Raw genomic sequence first — 7,703 nt, 5'->3', positions numbered from 1 at the left:
TTAAAAAAAAAAAAAAAAAAAAAAAAAAAAAAAACCAAAAAAAAAAAAAAAAAAAAAAAAAAAAAAAAAAAAAAAAGAAGAAAGCACACAAAACTCCAGCTTCCTCTGAGATGAGGCTGGCAAACTTTTTCTGAGAAGAGCCAGAGAGCAAATATTTAAAGTTCTGTAAGACTTAATGCACTGCTAGTGACAAGTACTGTCTGTATGACAAAAGTAGCCACAGATAATACGTGAACAAATGAGTACAGCTGCGCAATAAAACTTTATTTACATTGACAAGCAGCGGGCCAAGATTTGTGTGTCTCAATCAAACTCTGAACGAGCAAGCAGGAGGCTTGATTTAGTAGTTTACAGATAGTTTCTTGAGCCTTAATCTAGAGTGCTGTGGGCACACAGCAGGCAACATTCCCCGTGTCTTCTCAGCCTCAATATTATCCCCATTTTCTAATATGGAAATATTAATGAGAGACACAGCCATTTGCACAGGATCACACAGCTTCTAAGCTAGAGAATCAGAATCCAAATCCAGGACAGCCTGAACTGACACGTGTTTCTGTAATCATCTCCATGTCTGCTTGATCTTAGGGTCAAACTTCACGTGGAAAGTAAGAACACACACTTGAATATTTGGACATAGGAAGCAACTGTACAGGCAATTGAAATGCCAGTCTCTGGAGCACCAGACCGCAAGTACAGAAAGGAAACTTCTGAATGATCAGAAAACGGTTCCACATGCACGAACCATGTTTTCCCTTTGACTTCGGTGTCTTGACTAGTGTGTCTTAGGGACTCCATTGTGGAAGGAGGAATGGACTCACCAAAGATGCTTAAAGCTCATGGGTACAAAATAAGCAAGACATCTCAAACTAAGCCAGCTCATCTCTGTGATGTCATATGGGATGATGACATAGGTGTCTATTTATGTCCTAATCATCTTCCCTACCCCACAAGTCTTCCTTCCTAGAATTTGTGCAGATGTTTTCATTCATGCATTTGCCCCAGGCAGTGATCTCAAGACTTTTTTTTTTTAAGGTATGAGCCATAATCATAACAGTGATGGAGACAGAGCAACATAGCAGAGTCCTTTGAATACTTTTTAACTTGCTCCTTTGAAAGAAACTATTTGGTGGGGCTTTGTTAAGATTGAAACCCGCAGATGGGGACACACAGTGACAAGGAGTGGCAACAGCTTGGAAGAAACAGGATGTAACATCTGTGTCACTTTTCAAGGAGTGACCCTAGACCAACTTCCCAGCAAAGGCCGCTTCACGTGTCTCTGTGGCATGGGGATTAAACAGTTGAATGTCAGAGGGATTTCAGTAGAATCCATGGTGCCTGTTGGGCTAGTTTGACCTTTCCTGAGTGTCGAATGACCACACAGCAACACAGAAGCGAGCAGCTTTTCTTTAGACAGTCACCTGCCTTCTTTGTTGCTTTTTCTTTTCCTAAAGCCCAGGAACAGAGTAGATACTAGCATCAAAAGTTACTTCTTAATGCTAAGATCCTGAGGCAGACACAGTTCTCTAACCCATCAACATAAAGAAGAAACAGCCTGTCAAGGGTTGTTAGGGCACAAAGGTTTGAGAAACATGGCTGTCATTCGGCTTGCTGTGAGGTCTCTGAATCTCCCACTGTTGAATTCAAATCACTGCCTGCTTTGACTGCAAACATAACAGGAAGATGTGCAGAACCAAAAGCCAATCCCCCTAAAACAACTCCTGTGTGTTGCCTCCACTCAACTCTCAGGACACAATCACTCTCCTATTCATCCCAAGCAGTGGCAACATCTTTGATTTCGAAATAATCACTATGTTGCCTTCCCTTCGGTCTCACCATGGAAATCTTCCTGGTTCTCAAATACGCCATGCTGCTGTGTGGTCCCCCGCTCCTTTTCATTGTTTCACTGTGGCAAATGTCTAACTGTATCATGCTAAGATGTCTCAACCTAACCTGCGAATGAATGGGCTTGGAGGTTTTTCTGCCTTTGGGTAATCAGAAGAAGCAATGCCACAAACACTCATCTCCTGCCAGGCATATCTCTGAGTTTCTCCTTGCAGTGGTTTTCCAGACTGACTGTGCTGACTTATTACCACGTAGAAAAGTCCTGGGCATTCATACCGTAACTAGCACCCAATACTCTGGGCAGTTTACACATCAGACTATCCACGCAGGCTGATGGGGGTTCTGTTGTGTTGTTGATGCTTCAAGTTTTATAGAGGGCACATATTTGAAACATTAGTGTATCAAACACATGAGCTACTCTTTAACTCAGAAAGAGTCCAATATACAAATCAACAGGAGAAACTGAATTGTAACTATGTAATCACCCCTGTGGGGTGTGTCCAAACACAGGTGTGAATATGGATCAACAGGTGAAACTGTATTGTAACTATACAGTCACCCTCTGTGAGGTGTGTTCAAACAGGTGTGAATAAGGATCAACACAAAAGCGTAAACTCACTTCAGAAATTATGTAAGTTTTTGGTAATTTGCTTTTGTAAACTCAGTGGTGTGATTCTCAGGTATGAACTCACGTGTGACAACATCATGTCTCATTTTCAAAATGCTGGGCATACCCATATAAAGAGCTAACAAAGAGCATTTTTAAATCCAAGGAAAACCCTCTGAGCTGCCCCTCCAACTCACCTTCCCATTCTGACTTGCATCACCCTAGAGTAATGGTTTGTTCTTGAGCTTAATATAAACGTGGCCAAGCAGTGTCTGTCCCTTTGTGTAGGATGGTATGTCACCATTTTTTTTAATTGCCCTACGTAACGGGCTACAATTGAATATACCACGGCTGGTATGTATGCTCGCACTGGTGAACACTCAGTATGTCTAATCTGTGGCTATTAAGAACAAAACGGTTACAAGTCTTTTGCGTGGCTACACTTTGGTGTATACACTTAAGCGTGAGACTGCCAGATCAGAGAGTGAGGCATCTGAACAACACGGCTTTTTGAAGGGGCTCTTCCAGCCATGAGATCACAATCTATCTGCTGCTTCAGAAGCTCGCCAAGTCTGGGCATGTCTAGGATTATAGTTCATTATTTATTGGGGAAACGGCAGTTGTTGAGTCAGGGTTCGATGTGTAAAGAGACCGAATGTGCTGGCACCTGCTCTTACCGCCAGTGGCAAGCCTTGGCTGGGGGCTGTTACCATACACAATTTGACTTGCTCACTCCACTTTCTGTGTGGGGTTTGGAATGACTCCAGCCATCACAGGACTCTGTCCACAGAAGATGTCTCCCAGGGCAAGGGGGAACGAAGGAGAAGCACAAGGCAGGAAATGCCCAAGTGTTGTATGGCATGTGCCTCTGAATGACAGCAACTCCCCTTCCAGGGGAGGGGGAAGGAACACAAAAACTTGGGCAGCTATTAACAGTATGAAAGGGGTGCCAGTGGCTGGGGCTGGTGACCCAGACAAGTCAAACCCAGAAAGATGGGTATGCTTGGGTGCTGGGGCAGTGGAGCTGCCCGCATGGTGCACACAGCGAGATCGGGGTTGCAGCTTTCAGGAATCTTCACCCATATTGGAACTGGCCCTTTGAAAACAAAACTGCTTTAGAGTTAGCTGTTCACCAAAGTGAGCACTGCACTGCACAGCTGTTACCCTGGCCTGTCACAGGCTCTCTTTCTGGCGTGAGCACTCCTGAGTATTGTAGTCCCCCCCCCAAGAAAGTCTGTCACAGTGTTGTCTTTTTTGACAGGTCGTTCGAAGCTCTCCTGAGAGACATGTTTGCATCTTGTCCCACCCATAACTTCCGCTGACAAGGAAAGCTTGCCAGAGCCTCATCTGGAAGGAGCATTCTAGAAGTGTGCTCCCGATGATCAGAACTTGTCCTTTCACAGACAGCTTCCTTGGAAGGATCCAGCGAGGGAGCAACAGAGAACATCAGATACATCAGCTACTCAGAAAACGGCCAGTGCGAAGCTTTGCTGCACGGGGCAGATGCTGTTCCTAACCATCCTCACGTTTATGGGGCACAGAAGCAGATCATCACACATGAAAAAGGAAGAGCAAAAGCTTGAGAGATGGCTCAGAGGTTAAGAGCACTGGCTGCTCTTCCAGAGGTCCTGAGTTCAATTCCCAGCAACCACATGGTGGCTCACAACCATCTGTAATGAGATCTGGTGCCCTCTTTTGGGTGTGTAGGCAGAATACTGTATATATAATAAATAAATAAATCCTAGAGAGAGAGAGAGAGAGAGAGAGAGAGAGAGAGAGAGAGACAGAGAGACAGAGAGACAGAACAAAGTGATGGCAGGGTTAGGAGAGTTTGGAAAGGAGAGACAAGCAAACAAGGCTCAGTAAGAAATTAGCATTAGCAAGCTTCCATTCAGAAATAAAAGCAGCTGGGCACCATGGCACATGCTTTTAACCCAGCACTGGAGATGCAGAGGCAGGCATCTTTACATCAGCCTGCTCTATATATTGAGTTCTAGGTCAGCCAAAGATACATAGTGAGACCCTGTCAAAAAAATAAATAAAAATGGAGGATGAGGAGGAAGATGAAGAAGAACAAGAAGAGGAGGAGAAAAAGAAAGGAATAGAAAAGTGGAATATTTTGGTAGTAAGAGAGACGAAACAGTGCATCCATAAATTTTGATAGTGTGTGTAAAATATATACAAGAAAGTGGTGACATCTGTTTCGGTGGCTAGTTAAAGAGTCAATAAAATATGTATACCCCCAAGTTTAGGAAAAATCCATACTTTTAGCATGGAACTAAATGCACATTTCTTATCATTGAGCTGTTAAGTTGTTATGTAAAATGAGTTTACATGCCAGCATTCCTACATGGCTGCCCATGCACCCTGCACTGTGACATCAGGAAGGGACACGTAAGAAACAGTACTTCCCGTGGCCCATAAGCTTCTAGAGTTGATCCCTGCAGCACAGGAGAAAAATCACAGTGCTGAATCTGGAGCTTGTTCCCAGCCTAGAGCATCTCTTGCTCAGCATTCCCTTAGGCCTTAGACTTGACACCTCCACATTCCCAAGTCTGAGTGAAACTGGCTACTCTTCAGGCCACTTCCTGCTTACCTAGAAGCCCCTCCCATGAGCGCCCATCTAGTCCAGTGGTGTCAATCACTACAGGAAGAACTGAACATTTTAGGAGAGGATAAGCAAGTAGAAAGGCCACTGAGAGGGGATCAACTGTCTACCTTTGGAAGGAAACTGAGGCACTTCACACTGTCTGTGAGAGTGGTCCTGGAACACTCCTCCCAGAGACAAGCTGAGGTGAGGTCACGCCTCCTAGATTTTCTGTGTCTTCACGGAGTACTCCCACCATGCTGATCCAGTCAATGAACACACGCAGCGGGGAGTCCCAGGTCCCTAACCATCCTATGCAGGGCTCCCTGCAGGGGCAGCCTTGGCTCTGGGGTTCTCTGATGTCCTGACCAAGAATTTTTCGAGCCTCTGGCTGCTTCAGGCTTTTCTCTCTGCTCTGCGAATGAACGCTCTTACCAACCACATCTCCCCTCCTTTTTCTTTTTCCCAGGTCATCTTCCCCCTTGGGAAATCTCTCTTTTAGTTAAAACCCCACCTTGGCATCTGATTCACAGAGCACCCCTGCGATTATGTGCCAAGCACACGGCGCAGCCAAGACCAGATAATTGCATCTCAGCTGAAGGAACACAGAAGACTCCTCTGGCTAAACAACAAAAAAATAGCCAGCTCCTACGAAGTTAACTTTCTAAGATGCAACCCCCCAGAGGTCAAGATGGAGAGGCCGCTTCAGAGAGCCACACTGATCCCTTCCGCACATCACACAATCACACATCTGTATCACCTCTCCCCAGCCAGAGAAGCTGTGAAGAGCACAATTATTTACGCTCCCTCAAATCAGCAGATCGCACGAATCCCTCACAGGACCTTCAACCAAAAACACCTCTCAGCTTCAACAAGCGCTCTTTTCAACTCCTCAAGATGCCTATTCCCTTCCGGGAGAACGGCATACTCTTCTGACCCCTTCCCCCGACCCCGTGCGTATCTCGATTCTCTTCTCAATCAGAGCCGAGCCTCAGTGGTCTTTACTTCGCCGCTTCCCCTTTGCATTCTATTCTTACACAATAATATTTCCCTGGAATGTGTGTTCCTTTACGTGACTTTAAACATTTAGTTGTGATTTATCGGGCAGCTAGTGTCAGCCCAGTGTGATATGTCATCTTTCTACCTTTCCTGAGGCTCACCCCTGAGGAGGTATTGTATAAGCAAAAACGATGCTCCACAAATGCTTGGGAAAGAAACCTGGACGATATGACCGAGAGGGATGGCGGTGGGTAGGGACGAGTCATCTGACAGGCAAGATCTGAACGGAGACTAGCAAGCACACAATGGAGACACCCTCGGTCAGCACGCAAGAGAGGACTTCAAAGGAGACTTTTGCGAAGACTCCAGGAAGAGAAGGGCAGTGCCTCTCTTCCTCTCCTAAGAGTTGGCGAGGGCTGCCTCCATCTATGTCCCAGCCACGGTTGCATCTTGGTTTTGACTCGAGGGAGGTGAACTTCAATTGGAGGCAAACACTGTGTGTAGCTCTTTCCTGTCCGAGAGCAGGGTGGAACCTGGGATCACTGTGTCCCTCGGTCAGACAGGGTGTTCCTGTGGCAAATTGTCTGCAACTTCCCTGAATAACTCATGCCCAAGGAAATGGCAGAAAGTGGGGTTTGGGGAAGGCAATCCAGATGCTGAGGAAAGAGTCCTCACAGATGAGATGAGTGCAGACAGCTCAATGGGGGAGTTTTACTAACAGTGGGACCCTGGGTCTGATTCCCAGAACAGGAGGCGTGCCTTTATTAACATAGATCCGGAAGGGAACAATGCAAGCTTCTTCAAGTGAAAAAGCTCCGTGGGATGCTGCCATGGGGTCGTCATACATTCCTTCTTTCTTTGTCCATGTATGTGTCTTTAATGTGTGTGTGGCAGATGAGTATGTGACGATTCACGTGAGGTGCATGTGGAGGGCAGATGGCAGAGGCGGGCGTTTTCCTTGCTCTCCTTCCACGCTAAATTTTGAGGCAGGGTCTCTCCTGGGCTAGGCGGGGCTGGCTGGTCTACCAGTGAGATCCAGGGTTCTCTTGTCTCTGCACACACGCCACCCCAGCACTGGAGTTACGAGATATGCTGCCGAGCTTGGCTTTTAATGTGCATGTTGGGGATCTGCATGCAGAGAGATCCTCAGGCTTGTAAGGCAGGCATGGCACCGACTGAGCTATGGCCTGGCTCTCTGCTTTGCTGTTTTCGCTTGGTTTATTCTTGTTACCTGCTGCCTGACTGAACAGAACAATTAATGCTCAATCCAGTTTAATCGGACTCTGATAACAAGTTTAGTTTCCCGGGAAGAGGTATCTGCTAAGCTCTCCAGAGTTGGCTCACGTCGGAAGACAATCCTCTCAAAAGGTGTGAAGACATTTCATCACGGTGGAAGGAACGGAGGGAGATTTACTATGGCGACTAGGGCTATTTTTGTCAATGTCTTTGGAATTCTAATTAGACTGTTAAAACTTTACAAATCATTACAGGAGCTCCAGACTCAACACCTTCCTGCAAGCTAGGGTGCTTCTGCTACAGGAGCATCTCCGTGCCACAGGTAATGATGCATGGCTGAGAATATAGTTGCAGGGAAATTCCGCCAATAAAACCAGCTGGAAGAGACAGAACTCATTCATCTTCCTTCCTCTCCCAGGTCTGTGCCTGAGG

The 7,703-nt window shown here is 46.2% G+C and overlaps 1 protein-coding gene across 3 annotated transcripts in view; it reads right to left on the bottom strand.

The window, feature by feature from the left end:
- Window positions 1-7,703, bottom strand: part of Ptprg (protein tyrosine phosphatase receptor type G) — a 672,889-nt gene that overhangs the window by 143,711 nt on the left and 521,475 nt on the right. The window lies entirely within an intron of this gene.

The sequence above is a fragment of the Alexandromys fortis genome, unplaced genomic scaffold, assembly GCF_014885135.2.
Source record: "Alexandromys fortis isolate MF-2015 unplaced genomic scaffold, M_Fortis_MF-2015_v1.1 scaffold_123, whole genome shotgun sequence".
Taxonomy (NCBI): Eukaryota; Metazoa; Chordata; class Mammalia; order Rodentia; family Cricetidae; genus Alexandromys; species Alexandromys fortis.
The sequence above is the reverse complement of the archived record's forward strand: the minus strand, read 5'-3'. Positions and strand labels throughout refer to the sequence as shown.